Below are 20,147 nucleotides of genomic sequence, written 5' to 3'. Positions count from 1 at the left end.
TAGTAAAAACAAAAAAGTTTTCACCACACACAGGATAACGAGAAGCTCTACCTTTTCCCTACATTAGGACTCAGAACTTTTTATTGCTCGTTTCAAAAACTTCTTGTCACTCAACTTACTAAAACAATTCACAAAAACTGTTCAATAATGTGTCTCTTTTTTACCATCACCTACACATAGGGTGGTTTAGATCTGTATTTCTAACCGTTATTACCGTTCCAAAAATTATTATAAACTATTAGAATCTCAAAAACTCAATTACATACTGATTACGCCAACCAGTTTACTTCTGAATTCCATGGAGGGGTTGAACTAAAGTTCACTAAAGTGAACGGGATATTCTACATGTCAGGGCAAACTTCTCAATCGCAGGGTTAGTGGGGGGCGGATGTTTGGGAACGAGAAGAGGGAAGGGAAGCAAGAGAGCAGATAAGCTCTTCTTTCTCAGATTTCAGGGTGAAATGATGCACCTGACGCCCGCGTGGCGTAAGAACCCTGCCAGCTGAGCGAAGCCAGGCTGGACAGAGGCTGGGGCTCCAAGCCACTCGGAGACTCCGCCCAGGGAAAGTATTCGCGCGCTCCCGTGAGGGCGTGCACGCGTACGCAGTCGTGTCTTGCGCCGGGTCGGGCCTGTCAGGCAGGAAATCTCGCGAGATCGGAGACTGGGATGACTGTCGGGAGGAGGGGAGTGTCGGGGAAGGGGGGGAACCTGGGCAGCGGTTGGGCTCTGTGGCTTCAGGGCTCGGAGACAGAGAGGGAGGGTGGCAAAGAGAGTGAGTCGGTGCCGCCGCCTGCCTGAGGAGAGAGGAGGGGTCCCGCTTGCCTGCGCCGTTCGCGGGCCGAGAGCGCGAGGCACCCACGAACCTCTGAGGCCTCCCGGCCCCTGGGGACCCCGCCCCGCCGCCGGCCGGTCGGCCCGCGGCCTCTCTTCCCTTTGTGAGCGCCCCCTTCCCAGGGGTGGTGGTGGTGGCGGAGGGCTGTGCGTGGGCCCGCCCGCCGAGGGCCCGCGGCGGGGGACCGACAGGGCCTCGGCTGTGTGAAGATCGGAGGCGGCCGAGGCCCGGGCCGGTTCCCCCGAAGCGGCGGCGGCTCCCGGTACTTCCCCGCGCCATCTTAGCTGAGCCCAAGCGCTGAGGGCGCCTCCTCGACCCCGGTCGTCCCCTCGCCCCCCCCCCTCCGCCCCTTGTCGCAGAGCTTGGGCTGGGCGGCTCGCTGGGGCTCCGCCGGGGGGGGGGCGGCGGTGTGTCGCCAGGCCCCCTCCTCCTCACTCGTCGCCCTCCGGCGTAGCTGCTACCCCAGCGCCGTAGGGGGCTGCGCCTGCCTACTCCGCCCCAGACCTGTCGGCGAAAGGGTAAGGGCACCTCTGCTTTGGGAAAAGGAGACTGGGAGGGGGCGGGGAAATGCGACCCACTCTGGTCTCGCTGGAAGGAGGGATGTGGGGGTGGGTGGGGGAGGGAGACGAGGAGGGTCTGTGATTCTGTGGGTGGGGTGAAGAAGCTGGTGAGCTGGACGCCCTACTGTTTGAGGGACAAGAGCAATTACAGTCCTCTTTCCTGAGGGTCACCGGAAGGAGTGGTGGAAGGGGATGTCTCGGGGAAGGTGTGGCCCTCAGAGGGAGAGGGGGTTGATGTGCACCCCGATTTAAAAGGCGCGAGCTCCCCTTCCCTTCGGGTCCCTCTGCTCCTCCCTCTCCTTCTTTGTAGTGTCTATGTATTCTTGGGGAGGGAGACCGCTCTGGGTAGCCTGCTGGGTGGATTCCACCCCACCCCCCTCAGGAAATCTATACCCTCTTCTGTAGGGTGATGGAAGCGTTTCTCTCCCCCTCCCCTTCCCCCTTCCCCATCCTTTAGTCCTACTGCAATGCTGCAGAAGTCCAAGGCAGTTTCTTCATACACAGGCCCGTGTGTACAGTGAAGGGAGGGGGAGCAGGAGAGGGAAGTAATGGCGCTTCCCTTGGAAAGGTTACTCTTTTTCCTTCGGTTTTAAATCGATAACAGTACCAGTTTAATACTCTTCCCCTGAGATCTGTCCCTGGGAAGCATGTCTGTTCCTGTTATTGTGGGGGGATATGGCCTCTCGAGAGGGACCCTGCCATGTTAGAACAGTTTTAATGTCTCTCTTGCTCTCTTTTAAACATTGGATTGACATTTTTTTGTGTGTGTGAGCATACTGAGTTTTCATTAGGATTCGAATAAAATAATTCGAAAAATTACTTCCCTACAAAATTATTTCCCTCATTTCCCTCTTTTTTTTCCTTCCTATGACTTGTAGGTATTGAATTATTAAAAATTATTGCATACAGAGGGGCCCGTCTGATGGACTTTCCTTCTCCCTCAGCTGTGAATTTTTAGGGTTAATACTGTTTTGTATAACATCAAAATTGGAGTTTTAAAAAAAGTGGTTAAATTAGGTTACACATCTTTCTGTAGCAAGTGCTTTATTTCCTGAGGAAATGAAAACACTAATTTGCCTAATTATGCTGTGATAGGATCTATATTCTGCAGTCAATAAGTCGTTTTTCTACTTCTTTTGCTTCATGTCATATTTGTTTAGGACAAATGCTCTTATCTGATTTACAGTAGTACTTGTTGGTTTTGTCCTTAGTAGAGTAGGAAAAAAATAAAAAATTTGACCTTCTGGAATTGTGTTGTCAAGTTTTTTTTGTGACCAAAGAGTAGTCTTGAAGTGTACTGTTGATACTTTTTTCTTTATATATTTAAATTTACTGATTAAGTGATTTCAAAATGTTCCATATATGAATATTCATATAATTAAATAATTTTTTCACAAAGCAATGGAGATGACTAGAATATATACAGATATGAGTGGTCTTGATATTTTACTACCAAGCTGTATTTGCTGTTTAAGCTTCCCTTAGTGCATGACTTATTTTTAAATACTTTCAAATGCCATTTACATGTAATGTTGGCCATAAGAGCTAGCTTTTTTTTTTTTTTCATTTTGAAACCTGTTTTAAGACAGATTTAAAGATGTTAGGAGTGTTATGTACTATTTTAGTATCTGTCATCTTTATGATTTTGATATCGGGAGACATTAATTGTATGTTAAATTAGTTTTATTATTTTTACTCAGAAAACGGAATTCTCGTCTTTATACTTTTGATTTTTATCTGAATTTATTTTAACTTTAACAGCATTTCTCATTTAGATCTTTATTTCATGGCACAGTGCTGCATGTTGTGGTGTGCAGAGCCTCCCCCCTATGGCAAATTATTCTGTAATGTCTAATTCTCTGTTATGGTGTGTTGATAATTCATATATACTAGCATATATAAACCCAAGCATACTGCTCAGTAAAGCGTTACTTTTTATTTTGGAAAGATACAGGCAGAGAGGATTTATCAATAAAGCCTACAAAACTTAAGGATGTACATAAAGATATTGGTAAATTACCTGCTGTATTTCAGCATGGGTAGAACTAAGGTATTCTTTAGGACAACTTAAAAGAAACCCTGTTTTCCATAGCTGGTAGGAATTCTGCTAAAAATAGTAAAAGTATGTTTGTGATCAATAAGATAAATTTATTAAGGAAAAACTGCCTAAGGGTTTTTTCAGCTGACCTCTGACGCCACTGTCAGAAAGAGAATACTGAGGAGCTCTTAGTCTAAGTTGCTTGATTTCAGATTAGTATGGTACTTATGTTTCTAAATAGTTCATCCACAAAATGACAGTGTACATCACTTCCTGTTCTTTCACAACTGGCTCTTTCTCTGGATTCCCTTTTAATGACTTAATTTTTGGCATTCTGATATCTGATTTGTTAATTTGGTTATAATTCTCGTGTTTTATAGATGGAAGAATTTCTAAGAATCAACTGGGGTTAAAAAGGCTTTGAATAGTCTAAGATTATCTCGACAGTAACTAAACTTCCTTCCAAACTAAAGGATAGTTTCTTAAACAAATTTAAAGTCGGAGAGGTTTTAAAGAAATACAGCAGTGTACAGGACCAAAGTATGAGTGAACTGAATAGAAAATAATTATTGTATTTTCTACAGTATAGATTTTGGAAGAATTGTGGACATGGCAAGTAATTGAATGTGTGGTAATATAAAACAAGCTTTCTGTACATCAAGACATATATGTGATATTTGGTCCCATGTTATGTTGCCATCCTACTAATAAGAAAGAAATTGATTAGTTACAGGATACTAGAAAGACTGGATGTTCTTAACTAACCATAAAGAATATAATTTAAGAATGTACTGGTATTTGGTAGATACAAATACTTAGTAAATCCCAAAGTTATCTATCTAGGGGCCAACTATTGGAGTTGAAATTAGAGTTGAGATTAACCTGTTATTCCAATTACTTGGAAATAATTTTTTTTCCCCTCACTTGACTGATTTGTATGTTAAAATAAGTTAATTTTCCCACTGTCTCACTTTTTGGTTATCAGTAGTCTCTATTGCTTATAATAATTGCACTCATTCTAATTTAACCTTTTTTGAAATTAGGAGCTTTTACGTATGTATTAGTTAAGGGCTGCTGTTCGTTCAGTTCAGTATCATATATAAATGAATCTCTTCTAAAAAGTGTTATTTCTGTGGTCAAGTCTTACATAAAATGAAATTGTTTCATTAATCAGAATGCCAAGGTATGTTCATCTATCTTTGAGTTTCTGTACTTGTTCATGGCTGGATTATTTTTTTATATTCGTCAAGATTTTGAAATCTAAAATGTATGTGAAAAAGATACAAATCTGTATTATTTCATTGCATTATGTTTCATTGTTGGATTAAAGTATTTTAGTTTTTAGTGATAAAAAATTAATGTTTAATTTTATTAAAGATGTCTCATTCTAAAAAACGAACATGAATTACAAAGTTGTGTGGATATACTAGAAACAATTATTTTCAATTGGGATGTCTTTGTCAACATTTGGTAACAATTATTTCAATATCAGTCTCTTCCATTTGTGCTTAGAAACGGACTTTTTGTCTGAAATAGTCTAAGGCTGCATCTTCTTCCCTAGTGACAAAATAAGTGGCCCATAAAAGGTGGAAAGGTTTTCCAAAAAATAAGTTCCTGGCATGTAAATAAGGTAAATAAAAGTACATGTTGTTACTAAGTATTTTGCATAATAGATACATAGCCTGTTAAAAGTGCCCCTGTCAGAGATATTGTTATGTATAGATAATTACATTAAATTGGCCTTTCACTTATCTTTAAAGCTGAGAAGGGGCTGGCCAATTTTTCCTTTTGATAAAATTATTGAATATGATTGTGTTAATACAGATTTAGAAGTCGATAAATCGCTTCATTCAGAAAGACACACAAAGTTTAGTTTCTGAAAAAAGCTTAACAAATAATGGAATGGAACAAAATATTCTGATTTGCAGCCACCAATAATAATAAAACTGGCAATTAATATATCTTAATTTCACCATTTATTAGTTGTGTAACTTCTTTATGTAACTTGTTAAGTCTGACTTACCCATCTATAAAATGAAGGTAGTATTCACTTGACAAGGCTGTCAGGTTTAAATGGGATAACTCTTAGTAAGTACTTAAAGTATTGCCTGTTTCATAGTAAGCATTCAATAAGTTTGTGGCTATCACTCACTAGCTGCTTATTAAATGTTTTCAAATGAGTACAGGGGGTTTAATATTTAAGAATTGCTTTCCGTAATTTTGATTTGAAGTTGGAATTATACATTTGGAGCTCCACATATAATTTTGAAAGAAATGGTTAGAATTTCTAACTAGGGGTAAGTAGCTTACAAACTTTTGGTACCTATAATGGAATAGTATGTAGTTCTACAAGAGGTTTTTTTTTTCCTTTGCTGGATATAAATAAAGCCTAGCCTAAAGAACAAAATTTCCTTTCCCTTTGGTACTTCATTTGTTTATTTAAGAATCATTTAGTGTCACTCTCTTAACCTCCTGGAGCTCTTTTCACAATCCCTGGTTTTGAAGGTATCCAAAGTACTCATGCTTTTCCTGTTTTTTTTTTTTGTTTTTTTTAAGGTCTCCTTTGTAGGTGTGTCCTTGTTTTGAAAGTGCTTTATTTTCCACAATGTATTAATTCAGCAAACATTAAGTGATGATTATGTGCCAGTAAGACACGGTCCCTGCCCTGTAGGAATTCTGTCTTCTCAATTTTACCCCTTCCTGAACAGTTCTCAAACTAGATGTTCATAGGAAAGCAAGGACCTTCTTAATGGTTGTAAGTCCCTCTAAGCCAATGGTTTTCTAACTTTAGGTTGTGACCCATTAGTGACTTGTGAATTCAACTTGGTGGGTCACAATAACAATTTATTTTAAATGAAAAATAATGGGAAATATCAGATTGTGGTGTATGAGGATAAACATTGTGTGGAAAACTTTTTGTGTATTTTTATGTGTTCTGGGTACCCAGTTAAATTTTTTTTGGAATTTATTTTTCATCTCATTCTTTTTACTCCTAATCTCATGTCTTTGAAGTATGAATATGTTTGTTTTTTCCTTTCTCTTTCAACAACTGTTTTCAGTCTCTCCAGATTCTAGTTGCTAGTCTTTTTAGTGGCTATGTTGTACATATTTACCTTTCCTAGGTCTCAAAGCTTGTAGGGAACTGAGGACTCTGTCTAAAAGATCCTGGGCAGGGTACCTCAATTTTGGCTATGATAGTAACTTCTGAGGTTTTTATATTGGGGAACATGTGTTATCACATATCTCGTGTCACATCCTATGTGTGTGAGTGCAGTTTCTTATGGAATGAGAGAATTTATTTTTAAAAAAGAAAACTATTTGGAGCATATTTTTAAAATATCTTATTTTTGTTCAGTGGATTTAATTTAAAAATATTAATTGTAATATATGTTTTAATAAAATATTATGTGCCTAATTAAATGTATTAAGTATATTAAGTGTATATTTGACTCTTAAACAACATGAGTTGGGGTGCCGACCTCCTGTGCAGTGGAAAATCCACATATAACTTTTTAAACTTTTGTTTTCATTTCGAGTGTGTTTTTCCAGGACGCATCAGCTCCAAGTCAAGTAGTTGTTTCAATCTAGTTGTGGAGGGCGCAGCTCACAGTCGCCCATGTAGGGATCGAACCAGCAACCTTGTTAAGAGCACCGCACTCTACCAACTGAGCTAACTGGCTGCCCCTCCACATGTAACTTTTTTTTAAAACTATTATTCATTTTAAGTGTGTTTTTCCAGGACCCATCAGCTCCAAGTCAAGTAGTTGTTTCAATCTAGTTGTGGATGGTGTAGCTCACACTGGCCCATGAGGGGATCGAACTGGCAACCCTGGTGTTAAAAGAGCATCGCGCTCTAACCAACTGAGCTAACCGGCCGCCCCCATGTATAACTTTTGACTTCCCCAAAATTTAAGTTGCCCCTAAGGATTGGTTCCAGGACGCCCAGAGGAAACCAAAATCCTTGGATGCTCAAGTCCCTTTTATAAAATGGTGTAGATCAATGCATGTAGTTGGCCCTCTGCATCCGTGGACTCCCAACCACAGATCAAAAACAGTGCAGGTATTTATAGAAAAAAGTTCATGTATAAATGGAACCGCACAGTCAAAACCTGTGTTGTTCAAGGATCAACTCTATTTTTAAAATTTCAGTGTACTTTAATGCATTACATCTAATCATATCCTTGTTTTAGTTGATGTTTTTGATCTACCTAGTGGTAGTAGTTATGAGTCTCTAGCTTGTATTTTTGATTGATTTCTTCCAGTTTATTCCCACTGAGACTGAGAAAGAGGTTTCAGAAAAAGTTGATGAACAGCATTACTAAACAAGGTCAAGGTTTTTCCTTTTTTGCACTTGGGAATTTAGTGTCATTCAGAATTGGAAATGCTTTGTCCTTTGCCAAAAGCATCCATATCCTTGAATATAAAGACTGAAATTACTAATTAACCTATATTGTACTTGATAAGGAAACTTTTCATTGTGGCACAGAAACTCTATGGTATGTGTTACAGTATTTAATATGTAATGTTTAAGTAATCTCATGCTGTGCGAATGGTTGATGATGATTTTGATGTTTTACTGGGACTATCACATACAGGAGTACAATATTTCAGTTGATTTGTTTCAAGGCTTTTGGGCCCCAGAGGGGTAATATAATGTGCCCACTTTCAGATTCTTTACTTTGACATATAGTTTTTAGTGGTGATCTTTTTTCCATTATCTAGGAAAGTACAAACAATTTGAAAATAGAGAAATGAAAAGGTCTTTTTATCTTCAGTTTCGTTCGGTACTGATAATATTTTTGTGTATTATTTATGAATGTTCAATTCTGTAAGTAATGTTATAAAAATTTAATCAAGAGTAAAAGGATTTTAAGAAGGAAAACGTGAAAATTTTCTCTTTAAGAAAGAAATGTCCCGTAATAGAAGAAATTGATTGTTAGCAGAAGAAAGTACAGAATATGGTTATTATTTCTTTGTTTATGTGACACTTTGAACTGATTGTGTGTGTGTGTGTGTGTGTGTGTATATATGTATATATATTAGGTTGGCGCAAAAGTAATTGCGGCTTTTGCATTTTTAACCTTTTAAATGGTAATTACTGTTGCACCAACCTAATACATATTAATGTAGAGTGAACTGGTTGGAGAGAACTACTGTGTTCAAGAATAGCATGGTTTTAGACAAAAATTGAAATATTGATACATGAGTTTTGTACTTGTAATATATATTAGATAATTCGATAAATTAGAAGGATGAGTTTCACAAGAGTTTACTTTTGTAGTAAAAGATGTTATACCAAAACCTTAAATAATGGATTGTTACCAAATGAATTTTTTTCTTTTTCTGGTTGAATACATATGATAGATGCTGTTTATTGTTTCACAATCAAATAAGTGATAAGAGTGGTGGGTTTTTTGTTTCTGTTTTGCTTTTTCACTTAGTAGTTAGTATTAGAATTGAATTGGATTTCGTGCCTGTGAGGAGGGCCAAATGTGATTTTTGGGAAAAAAAATAATTTTAATCAACAAGAATGGACTTGTTTTGGAAATTGTGTGTTTTGAGAACTTTAAATAAGAGTCAAATAAAGAACTTTTATTTTTATTTATCAGATTTGGAATGTAGATATTTTCATAATGAATCATTCTTTTAAAAATTTAGCTTAAGTTAGAGAATTAGCCTCCCAATATTTTATACGCTATGCACTCTAAATGACTAAATTTAACAAGGTATCTGGTTAATTTAAGAGGCTTGTAAATAGATTTTCATTCAACCTTCCAGGTGTTGGCATGGAATATATTAGGGTAAGAATGGTAAAATGTAAGCAAACATCAAAAATGTTTTATGACTATCTTTGAGGTGGTAAATCCAGTTGTTAACAATAAAATGATTATATTGTTGAGAGATGAAACGTTTATTAAATAATATAAAAACTGCCATTGTTTATGACCATTGATATGTTGAGGTTTACCACCATTCTGTTTTTTAACATATAAAGTTAGGTGACATGGTATCCCAAATTTTAGTATGCATTGTTTTACTTTATCTTATTCAGATAGCATTGTAATATGAGATTACAACATTTTTGAAACTCTTTAAAAAATTATTTTGAAGCATAGTTTTTGAGCTATTTGGTTTACTCATGCTTAACTTAATACAGAAATCGATTTCAATTTAACACAAGGTATTCACATAAGTAATAATTTGGCAAAACAACAACAGATAATCCAATTAAAAATGGACAGAGTATTTGAATAGACATTTTTCCAAAGAAGGTATATGAATGGCTAACAGGTATATTAAAAGATGCTCAACATCACTAGTCATTAGGGAAATACAAATTAAAACCACAATGAAATGTCACCTCTTGCCTGTTAGACTGGCCACCATTAAAAAAACAAGAGATAACAAATGCTAGCATGGATGGTGGAGAAGAAGGAACCCCTGTGCATTGTTGGTGGGGTTGTAAATTGGCTCAGCCACTATGGAAGACAGTATGGAGATTCCTTAAAAGATCAAAAATAGAACTACCATATTATCCAGCAATTCCACTTCTGGAAGTATATACAAAGGAAAGGAAAACACTGACTCGAAAAGATACCTCCATCCCCATGTTTGTTGCAGCATTATTTATAGTAGCCAAGACATGGAAACAACCTAAGTATCCATTGATGCAAGAATGGATAAAGAAGTTGTGGTGTATATTAATACAAATATATGATGGAATATTATTCAGCCATAAAAAATGAGGAAGTCCTACCATGTGTGACAACATGGATGAACCTTGAAGGCATTATGCTAAGCAAGATAAGTCAGAGAAAGACAAATACTGTATGATCTCACTTATATGTGAAATCTAATACAAACAAACAAACCCCCACCAAGCTCATAGGAAAAGAGATCAGAATTGTGGTTACCAGAGGTGGGAGGGGTGGGAGGGAGGAGGAGGAGTTGGAGGAAGGTGGTTAAAAGGTACAAACTTACACTTTTAAGATAAATAAATACTAGAAACAATGTGCAACATGATGACTATAGTTAACACTTCTGTATGATGCATAGGAAAGTTGATAAGAAAGTAGATCCTAAGAGTTCTCATCACAAGGAGAAATTTTTTTCCTTTTTATTGTATTTATATGACATGATAAATTTTAACTAAACCTGGAGTAATTATCTCAATATATGTAAATCAAACCATGCTGTACATCTTAAACTTACACAGTGATATATGTCAAGTTATTTCTCAAAACTGGAAAAAATATTCTTTGTATCAAGAAAAATTTATGGTTTGTACGTATGAAACTATGAAAACACCAAATCAAGACAGTAATTGATGGAATTTGAATTTAAAGACTACCAGCTTAGCCAGTAAGCTGTGTAGCTTTGGTATCAAAATAAGATTCAGTAATAACACATGTATTTATTCTATAACTTGAGTGCTGTGTTAAGCACTGGGCTTACCAAAATAGGTTCAGTAACGACACATCTATTTATTATACATTTTTTAGTGTTCTTTGCTAGGTACTGTGCCAGGATGCAGACGTGAGTAAGACTTGAGCACACCCATTTTCCAGTGTAGTAGGGATACAGACTTTCCAACAAATACATACAATAATGCAATGTAAGTTTTCTCAATCATGACAGTATTGACGGTTTAGGTAGGATCATTCATTGTTATAGGGATCTATGCTGTGTATTATAGGATGTTTTTCAGTTTCCCTGGCTTTTTCGCATTAGATGCCAGTTGTACTCCCTCCCCTAGCTGTGATGATCAAAAGTGTCTCCAGACATTGCCAAATGTCCCCTGGGGAATAAAATCACCTCTGATTGAGATTCGCTCACGTAATGAATGCTAAGGTTACGATAAGTAGAATGTACAAAGAGCTGTTATAGCACAAGTGAAGTAGAGTTAAGGGATGTTTTGGTGAATGACCCCTGAGGGAGTGAGATTTTATGTGAGTCTTGAGGAAAAGTAGGAGTGGAAAGAGTATTACATACCTGAGAGCATGAAAGATCGATATCTAAGAGGGTGATGACTAATAATTTGTGGCTCTAGGCTATTTATGTGGTTTGGGATGGATGTTTGGTAACATGAAGCTGAAAAGATACTTTGGGGCCATATATTTTTCTTTTTAACTATTGAGACATAATGCAGCAAAGTGCATGAATATTAAGTGTAAACATATGTACTAAGTGTTGGATTTTTGCAGATGTATACACATGCAACGACCATGCAGAATAAGACACGGAACATTTCTAGCATATCTTAGTTATTTCTTGAAGGGCTATTTTTGCTGTACTCCTACGTGATTTGAAGTTTGTATAAAAGCAGGAGTGCGACAGGATCAGATTTGTGTTTTAAAAAGATTACTCTGGAGGTAGTGTGGAGAATAGATGGGCAGAAATTATATTTAGGGAGATTGGTTAAGAGGTTATTACAGAAGTCTAAGTAGTAGAGATGACATGATGGATTTAAGAAAGATTAAGGCAGAAAAATTGATGGAATTGGGGACTTCCTAGGGGTAGGGGAAAGGATACACATATGTTGTGGATGACTATTTTGCAAGGAAACAAAGGGAAAGGTAATGATTTTGGCCTTGTGTATTAGGAGACCCCAGGTTATGTTGGAGTTAACAATTCAAAAATTTTAGTGGCTTTTAATAGGACAAATTTTTTACTTGACATGCTATATGTATAGTGTGGGTTGGTGGGGGATTCTGCTTGTCCTTGATAGGGAAGGTCTCAGACTGATGGAGGCTCCATCTCAACACATGGTTCTGTGATCTCCGTGGCAATGGGAAAGAGACTTGCTATGCTAATAAAATTCACTGGCTCTTAAGTGTCTACCTAGAAGAGAGGGTCGTGTCTTTTTGGCTTGTTGTTCACTGGCCAAAGCAAGTTATCTGACCTTAAGAGATTTCACAAAGGATAAGAAAGTGCAGTCCTACTCTGTGTCCTGAAAAGAACTGAAATATTTCAACCATGGTAAATATTTGTCATATGTTGAGTTATAGCTTATTTAGTCTTTTATAAAGTGAATTATGTTGAAATTTACGGTACGAATCTTAGTAGTAGTAAAAGCTACCACTTAGCATTTACTGTGTGTCACATACTTTACTTTTATTTTAATTTTTTACAACATTTCTGCAAGGTAGATGATAGTCCCACTTTACATTGAGGAAACTGATGTTAATAATAACTCATTTAAGATCACATAGGTAGTAAGTGATGGAGCTAGGAGTGTGTCTGGAAAGCATGAGCTAGTTGTATTCTACTTGGTTGAGTAGCACCTACTTGGCAGTAGGAGCGGAGGGAGGGGGAAAAAAGCTTTATGACTGACTAATGAGTCAAATATTGTTCATTAGACTTAAATGAATTAACAGTGGTTTCTTCCTGTAAATAACATTTTTCTCTAAGACTTTTTTTTCTTAATTTTCACAAGTTTAGACCATTTCACTGCATATTAAAGATTCACAGGTTTAAAAGTTGCTATTTCTTATTGTTTTCTTTTTTTTTTTTTACAACCTTCTGATTTTTGCCTATATAACTCTACTGAACCTGTTCTTTAAGACTACCTATTTATTATAAGTGTTTGAGTGAGAATCCTTCATCAGTTACTCTTTCTTAGACAGGATTTCCTTTCAGGTTTGTGAATTGCTAGTCATGGGGGTGTTGATAATTAGAATAAGAGGGTGTCTGGCTGTTAGGAATAGAAAGTAAAGTAGAAGGCTGAGTCAGAAGTAGGGATTTTTATAAGAAAACCTTAGGAAAGATTAAAGGAAACAAGTAAATTTGGTCTGTGAAACTGTCTTCTTACCTCTGTAGGAAGGAAAGTGCTTATCTTTGAGAGGCTGACAGTACTTTGACATGAAGTTAATGGACAGAGCTAAGGCTCTCTGTAATGGGGAAGGCCTCTGAAAAGTTAGTCAAAGCATTTCCATCATCCCAGCTATCCTTGCCGTTCAGACCATGGTGAGTCTTTGGAAAATCAGCAGCTTTTGCCTTGAAATCAGAAAGGCCTTAAATAATGGGGAAAAGTTATTTAGAATAAGTTATTTGAAGATACAAAAGATACAAACATTTGTAACACGAAAAGTAAGTTACCCTGCCATCTTGTACCCCTTCCTACAGGCAGCCACATGTCTTGTGTATCCTTTCAAAGACAGTTGGCATTAAACATTCCAGTGGGGGGAAAAAACCCTCTTAGTATGCAAGTCTGCAGAAGAACAGTAAACATTTACAAGCACTTCATCAAAACTTTGAGGAGAAACATGAAAAGTCTGTCTTTAGCAAATTGATTGTATGATGTACATGGCTAATTTAGGATATATAACTTATTGGTATTTACTTAGTAATTTTATGTGTGTAGAAAAATGTAAAAAAATTTTCTAAGAGCGGAAATCTACGTGTGACTTTAGTCTTCCTGACCCTGTTTTCTTTTTATACCTTAAGTGCCTAAGACATCAGTTTGTTTGTTAGATAGATTTTCAGGGAACAGGACTTTTGAGTTTAGAGAGAGACTCTCTCTGTTTGCAAAGTACTATGTTAAGTGCTAGAAAGAAAAAAAAAGGTGTTTTGTGAAAAACAGCTTTAGAATTCACAAGGAGAATAAATTCTTGGATGATGGTCTTTTATGTCTTCTTGTAATGCCTAACACTATTTATCACCCCCTTCTTAAAAATTTTATTTTAGGAGTTCTTTCTGCTGCTAACTGTAGATGTCTCTTAGCACTTGATACTTTTGTTTCTTGCTCTGATCTTCTTTCTCTCCTTTTTCCACTGCCTTTCCCAACCCCATCCTTTATACCCAACTGCCTGCCTGAAATGTCTTATATTTCTTGGATATCTGTAGACACATCAGGTTCAACACATCTAAAATAAATTGATCTGTTTCATCTTGTAAGAGGATCCTTTTATTTACCTACCTGTTTCAATGTTAATTAACATTTTTAAGTCAACTTTAACAAGGTATAATTTATTTGCAGTAAAATTCATGCATTTTTGGTGTATAGATCAATGGCTGTAACCATTACCCTAGTGAAGATAAAGAACATTTTTATTTCCACTGAAAATTCCCCAGAGCCCTTTGCAATCAGTCTCATCCCATTTTTATTCCTAGTTAGCCACTGATGTGACTTCTGTTAGTTAATTAGATTTGTCTTTTCTAGAGTTTAATAGAAATGGAATCATACAGTATGTATTTTTGTGTTTGGCTTCTTTCTTTTGGTGTAATGTCCATGATATTTATCCATATTGTTGCATGTACCGTGTTTCCCCGAAAATAAGACCAATAGCCGGACAATCATCTCTAATGTGTCTTTTGGAGCAAAAATTAATAGTAAAATAAGACCGGGTCTTAAATATAATATAATGTAATATAATATAATTAATATAATATTAATATAAATATAATAATACCGGGTCTTATATTAATTTTTGCTCCAAAAGATGCATTAGAGCTGATTGTCCGGCTAGGTCTTATGTTCGGGGAAAGAGGGTATCAGTAGTTCCTTTCTTGTATTGCTTAGTAATATTCTAGTGTTTGGATATACAACAATTTATCCATTCACTTGTTGATTGGTAATTTGAATTATTTCCAGTTTTTGGCTATTATGAGTAAAGCTGCTGTGAACATTTGTGTATAAGCTTTTTATGGACAAGTATTTTTATTTCCGTTAATAATGTTTCTAAAGTCTTGCAAACTAGAAACTTTTGAGATTATTTTTGATTTTTTTTAATCTCCTCACCTGTACTCATCCAGTAGTTATAAAATCATAGGGTTTCTTCCTTTGAAATATGTTTCATCCTTTGTTCTCTTTTCCACGGATATTTAATGTTATTTTTTGAAGCCCTGCATTAGGAATAGGGGATATATGAGTGGTTATGCAGATGGTGTCCTTGCCGAGTGAGGTTTATAGTGAGGTGGACATGTTGACTAAAATCGGTGAGAAGATGGTGCTGACATTGAAGGTACAAGTTGGGGAAAAGGGATGCTGCTACTGGATGCACTCCATCCGTGTAAGCGCGGTTTTAGTTGATAGGTTAAGATTGCCACTTTTAGTTTGTTTTGGTTTTTGTTTTGTTGTATATTCATGGGTATGTATGTGGTTTGGAGTGGTGAAAAAGAAAGTTTATCATCATGGATGTTCTCATTGCTATGTGACCTTGAGCAAATTATGTAACCTGTGTGGGTCTCAGTTGCACCATCTGTATGATGGGGATAATTTGGGATTAGATGCATTATTATACTCATGTATAGCTCTTCGAACAGTAACTGGCATATTGTGTTATATAAGCTTTAGCTAGTATTAGTACCTTACTTTAAATTACTTAAAATGCTATCTTTCCTGCTCTCATTTTAGTTCCTCTTACTTAATTCCTGTTATATAAGAGTTATCTCCTAACACACCACTCTTCTGTTACCTGTTCAAACTTACAAAGGTACAGTATCATCTGCTAACTATTTGTGTCTTGTTTTTTTTTTAAATTGTGGTAAAATGTACAAATAATACACTGCACAAATGAAATTTTACAAATGTATCCACCACTCAGATTAAGTTATAGAAAGTTTCTAACATTTTGGAAGGTTCCCTCTTGTCCCTTCCCCCTCAATAACCACCCCTCGTTATCTGTTTTGACTTCTTTATTATTTTTGCAAATAAGCCTTTTTTTAAATTGAGGTATAATTGACATAGAACATTATTAGTTTCAGGTAAACAACATATATATGAAATGATTCGATACTTGTATGTATTATGAAATGATCACCACAGTAAGTCTAGTTAACATTTGTTACCATATATACGTGTATTTACATTTTTTTCTTGTATGAGAACTTTTAAGATCTCTTAGCAACTCACAGATATGCTGTACAGTATTCACTGTAGTCACCATATGACACCAATGTTTTCTTTATTTACGAGCTTGTTTGTTTTTAAATTCTATGTATAAGTGAGGTTATACAGTTTTGTCTTTGTCTGACTTATTTCACTTAGTATAATGCCCTCAAGATCCATCTATGTTGTTGCTAGTGGCAAAATTTCATCCTTTTTACGGCTGAATAATAATCCATCGTGTGTGTGTATATGTGTGTATCACATTTTCTTTATGCTTTCGTTCATTGATGGTCACTTAGGTTGTTTCCATATCTTGGCTATTGTAAATAATGCTGCAATGAACATGGAGATGCACATCTCTTTTCAAGTTAGTGTTTTTGTTTTCTTCAGATAAATACCTAGAAATAAAATTGCTGTACCATGTGGTAGTTCTATTTTTAATTTTTTGAGGAACCTTCATACTGTTTTCCAAAGTTGCTGTGCCAATTTATAATTCCACGAACAGTGAAGGAGCGTTCCCTTTTCTCCACATCTTCTCCAATACTTGTTATGGCTTATCTTTTGGTAACAGCCATTTGAACAGGTGTGAGGTGATATGTCATTGTGGTTTTGATTTGCATTTCCCTGATAATTAGTGATCTTGAGCACCTTCTCATTTACTTGTTGGCCATCTCTATGTGTTTGGAAAAATGTCTTCATATCCTGTGCTCAATTTAAAATCAGATTTGGGGTTTTTTTGTGTTTTTTCTCTCTTGAGTTGTGTAAGTTCTTTATATGGTTTTTTATATTAACCCTTTATCATATGTATGATTTGCAAGTATTTTCTCCCATTCCATATGTTGTCTTATGTTGTTGGTGCACATAATTCTTTTGTTTAATTTTTAAACTTATCTGTGATTGGCCTTTCCATATCTATGCAGCTTTATTTCCTCTTACTGCCCAGCGTACAGCCTGGATTCTATCTGCGCTCCCTGTGTTCATGATGTCTTCTTAGTGCCTTTTGATCTCAGCTATCCGATTCTCCCTGTCCATTTTAAGTCTTCCATTAAAATTGTCTCCAACTGCTCCAGCTTATACTGTCCTTTTTCTTTAAGTTCTTTCTGGGCCTCAGTATCCCAGTTTAGTACTTAATGAGGTATTTTCCTTTTTTGTAATTACTTAATCATCTTAACTTTAGTAGGACTATGGTTATTTTGTAAGACTGTGGTTATTTTGCGTCCCTCTCGTATAATACCTAGCGTAGGACACATAATACTAATTGTTAAATAGAATCTAATTGAATTTTTAAAATTTAAGTTCCCTTCAGTGTTGGACAGCAAGTAGCAGTCATAGTAGAAAACTTGACAGAGAAGTAGGACAACTATTTATAAACCCGTAAAAAGTAAAAAGCACAGCTCCATGAACCTATATAGATTTTGAGGCTGTCCCAGTGTGTTAGACTACAGTAGAATCTGAAATTTAGAACTGGGAAGGATCATAGAGATAATGTAATTAGGCCTCCCTACTTCCTTTAATTCTGAACACGTGGAGTTGCTTATGTGGTCTGCAATAGGTCTGTGAACTTCCTGAGGTTGTATGCAATTTGCCATGTGTACATGTGTACATTCTTCTAGGGTAAGAATTTGTAACCTAATTGGATTTTCAAAAGTATTTATGGGTTTTCAAAAGCCAAAATATGACATTTTACAGATGAGACAACTGAGGCTCAGAGATAATTAAGACACAAGAGGGATGACTTACTCGTACATTGTATTCACAGTGATGATCCTGAGTCAACAGAAAAATAGTATTATGTTCAGTGTGTTTTGCTTTATAAAAGGAAACAACTGTATGGAAGTACCTGAAACAGGTAATATTTCTATCCCAAATGGTTAAAATAAACTTTTAAAAAATTGAGGCAAAACTGACATAACAATTTTAAAGTGAACAATTCAGTGGCACTTAGTACATTCGTGTTGTACAACCATCACCTCTATTCTAGGTTAAGTAAAGCATTTTACTTACTGTGGGTGCAAACTCTACCCATTAAGCTGTTGCTCCCTCTTCTTTTGCCCCTGCCCCTGATCACCAATCTTTGTTCTGCCTCTGTAGATTTGCCTATTCTGGATATTTCAGACAAATGGAATTGTACATTGTACAACTGTTCGTATCTGACTTCTTTCACTTAGCATAATGTTTTGGAGCTTTATCCACATTGTAACATGTATTAGTATTGCATCCCTTTTTATGGTTGAATAATATTCTTTTTCTGTATTTAGTTTGTTTATTCGTTCATTTGTTGATGGACATTTTGGTTATTATAAACAGTACTGCTATGAACATGTGTGTTTATGTACTTCTTTGAGTACCTGTTTCCAGTTCTTGTGGTATATGCTTAGGAGTGCAATTGCTGGGTCATATGGTAATTCTATGTTTAACTTTGAGGAACTGCCATCTGTTTTCCATAATGGCTGAACTATTTTATGTTCTCACCAGCAATGCAAGAGGGTTCCAGTTTCTCCACATCTATTCCAACAGTTGTTTTCGGTTAAATTTCTTTTTATTTTTAATTATAAGCCGTCCTTGTGGGTGTGAAGTGCTATGTCTTTGTGGTTTTGATCTGCATTTCCCTAGTGACTAATGATGCCATGTTTTCAATTTGCTTACTGGCTATTTGTATATCTTCTTTGGAAAAATATAAAATAAACTTTTGATTCTCAAAGGGGTATGCTTAAGTTACTAAGAAAAATCTTTGAGGATGTAAAATATTTGGTGTTACTATATAATTAAGTGCCAGACTGTTTGATACAAATACGAAATACTATGGGTAATTTAAAAAAGGAGATACAGTAGACTAGTTTAAACTTTGAAAGAATTTAAAACCCCTTCTAATATTACATACAATTATAAATTTTAATGCAGATAAAGTAATTTTGGGGGTTTTCTTACTTCAACTATTTAAATACTGTCTTTTGACTTGGCATTGAAAGATGCCCATTCAATTTTATCCACAAAAAGCACAATGTTTTATACTTATGCATATTAAATTACTCGATTTTAGGTAACATAAAAATATAATACTAAATAGACCATAGAAATAAGCAGGTGAAAATTAAAGGTAGCATAACAAGATGAGTCCTCTAGTAAAATACTCTGAAAGTATCCATGGCATTTATTATTTTTTAAGGTTTATTGAGTATAATTGATATACAAATAATTGTACATATTTAGTGTATACATTTTGATGAGTTTGGACATAAGCATACACCTGTGATACCTCACCACAGTCAAGACACTAAACATATCCATCCCCTCCAAAAATTTCCTTATGTTCTTTTGTGGTTTTTGTTGTTGTTTTGTTTTTTAATTAAGAACACTTATCATGAGAACTATCCTCTTTAACATATCTTCGTGATATTACTATTGAAAGAAGTAGACTTAGAATCTGTTCTTCCATGCTTTTTTCCAAAGTAAGGAGACAGTCACCTGTAAGATTTAATGTCCATTATATTTTATGGAAAAAAAGCTAGTTATTCTATGAGTTTTAGAGAAAATAATTGGATCATCATAAAATGAGTGGTTATATACTAGAAATTAATGCAATAAATCAAGTAGAACATATTGAGTGGCTTTTTCTATTAATGCAAGATGAAAGTATGTATTTGTCAATTTTTAGCCTGGTTTAATTTTAAAACTATGTTGAGTAAAATTTTTAAAACTGATTTGAGATTTTAGTTTCCCTCTTTGGAATTCTATTTAGTGCCATGCTTGGTACTCAAAAAGGGGTAAGCTCAGCCAAGGCAGAGACTATCTTTTACTCATCTTTTATTATTTAATAAATAGTTGTTAAGTGAAATTGTTCCTGTATTTGCTTCTCCCACTTAATCATTTCTGAATCCCCAGCATCA

General features: G+C 35.9%; 1 protein-coding gene across 1 annotated transcript in view; it reads left to right on the top strand.

Moving 5' to 3' along the window:
- Positions 1–657: 657 nt before the first annotated feature.
- The window catches only part of TAOK1 (TAO kinase 1), a 136,194-nt gene continuing 116,704 nt past the window's right edge, over positions 658–20,147 (top strand). The window contains 1 exon segment of the mRNA XM_081027076.1: positions 658–1,351. The gene's annotated coding sequence lies outside the window, so the exon portion shown is untranslated.

The sequence above is a fragment of the Rhinolophus hipposideros genome (genome assembly GCF_964194185.1).
Source record: "Rhinolophus hipposideros genome assembly, chromosome: 20".
In the NCBI taxonomy this organism is placed as follows: Eukaryota; Metazoa; Chordata; class Mammalia; order Chiroptera; family Rhinolophidae; genus Rhinolophus; species Rhinolophus hipposideros.
The sequence above is the reverse complement of the archived record's forward strand: the minus strand, read 5'-3'. Positions and strand labels throughout refer to the sequence as shown.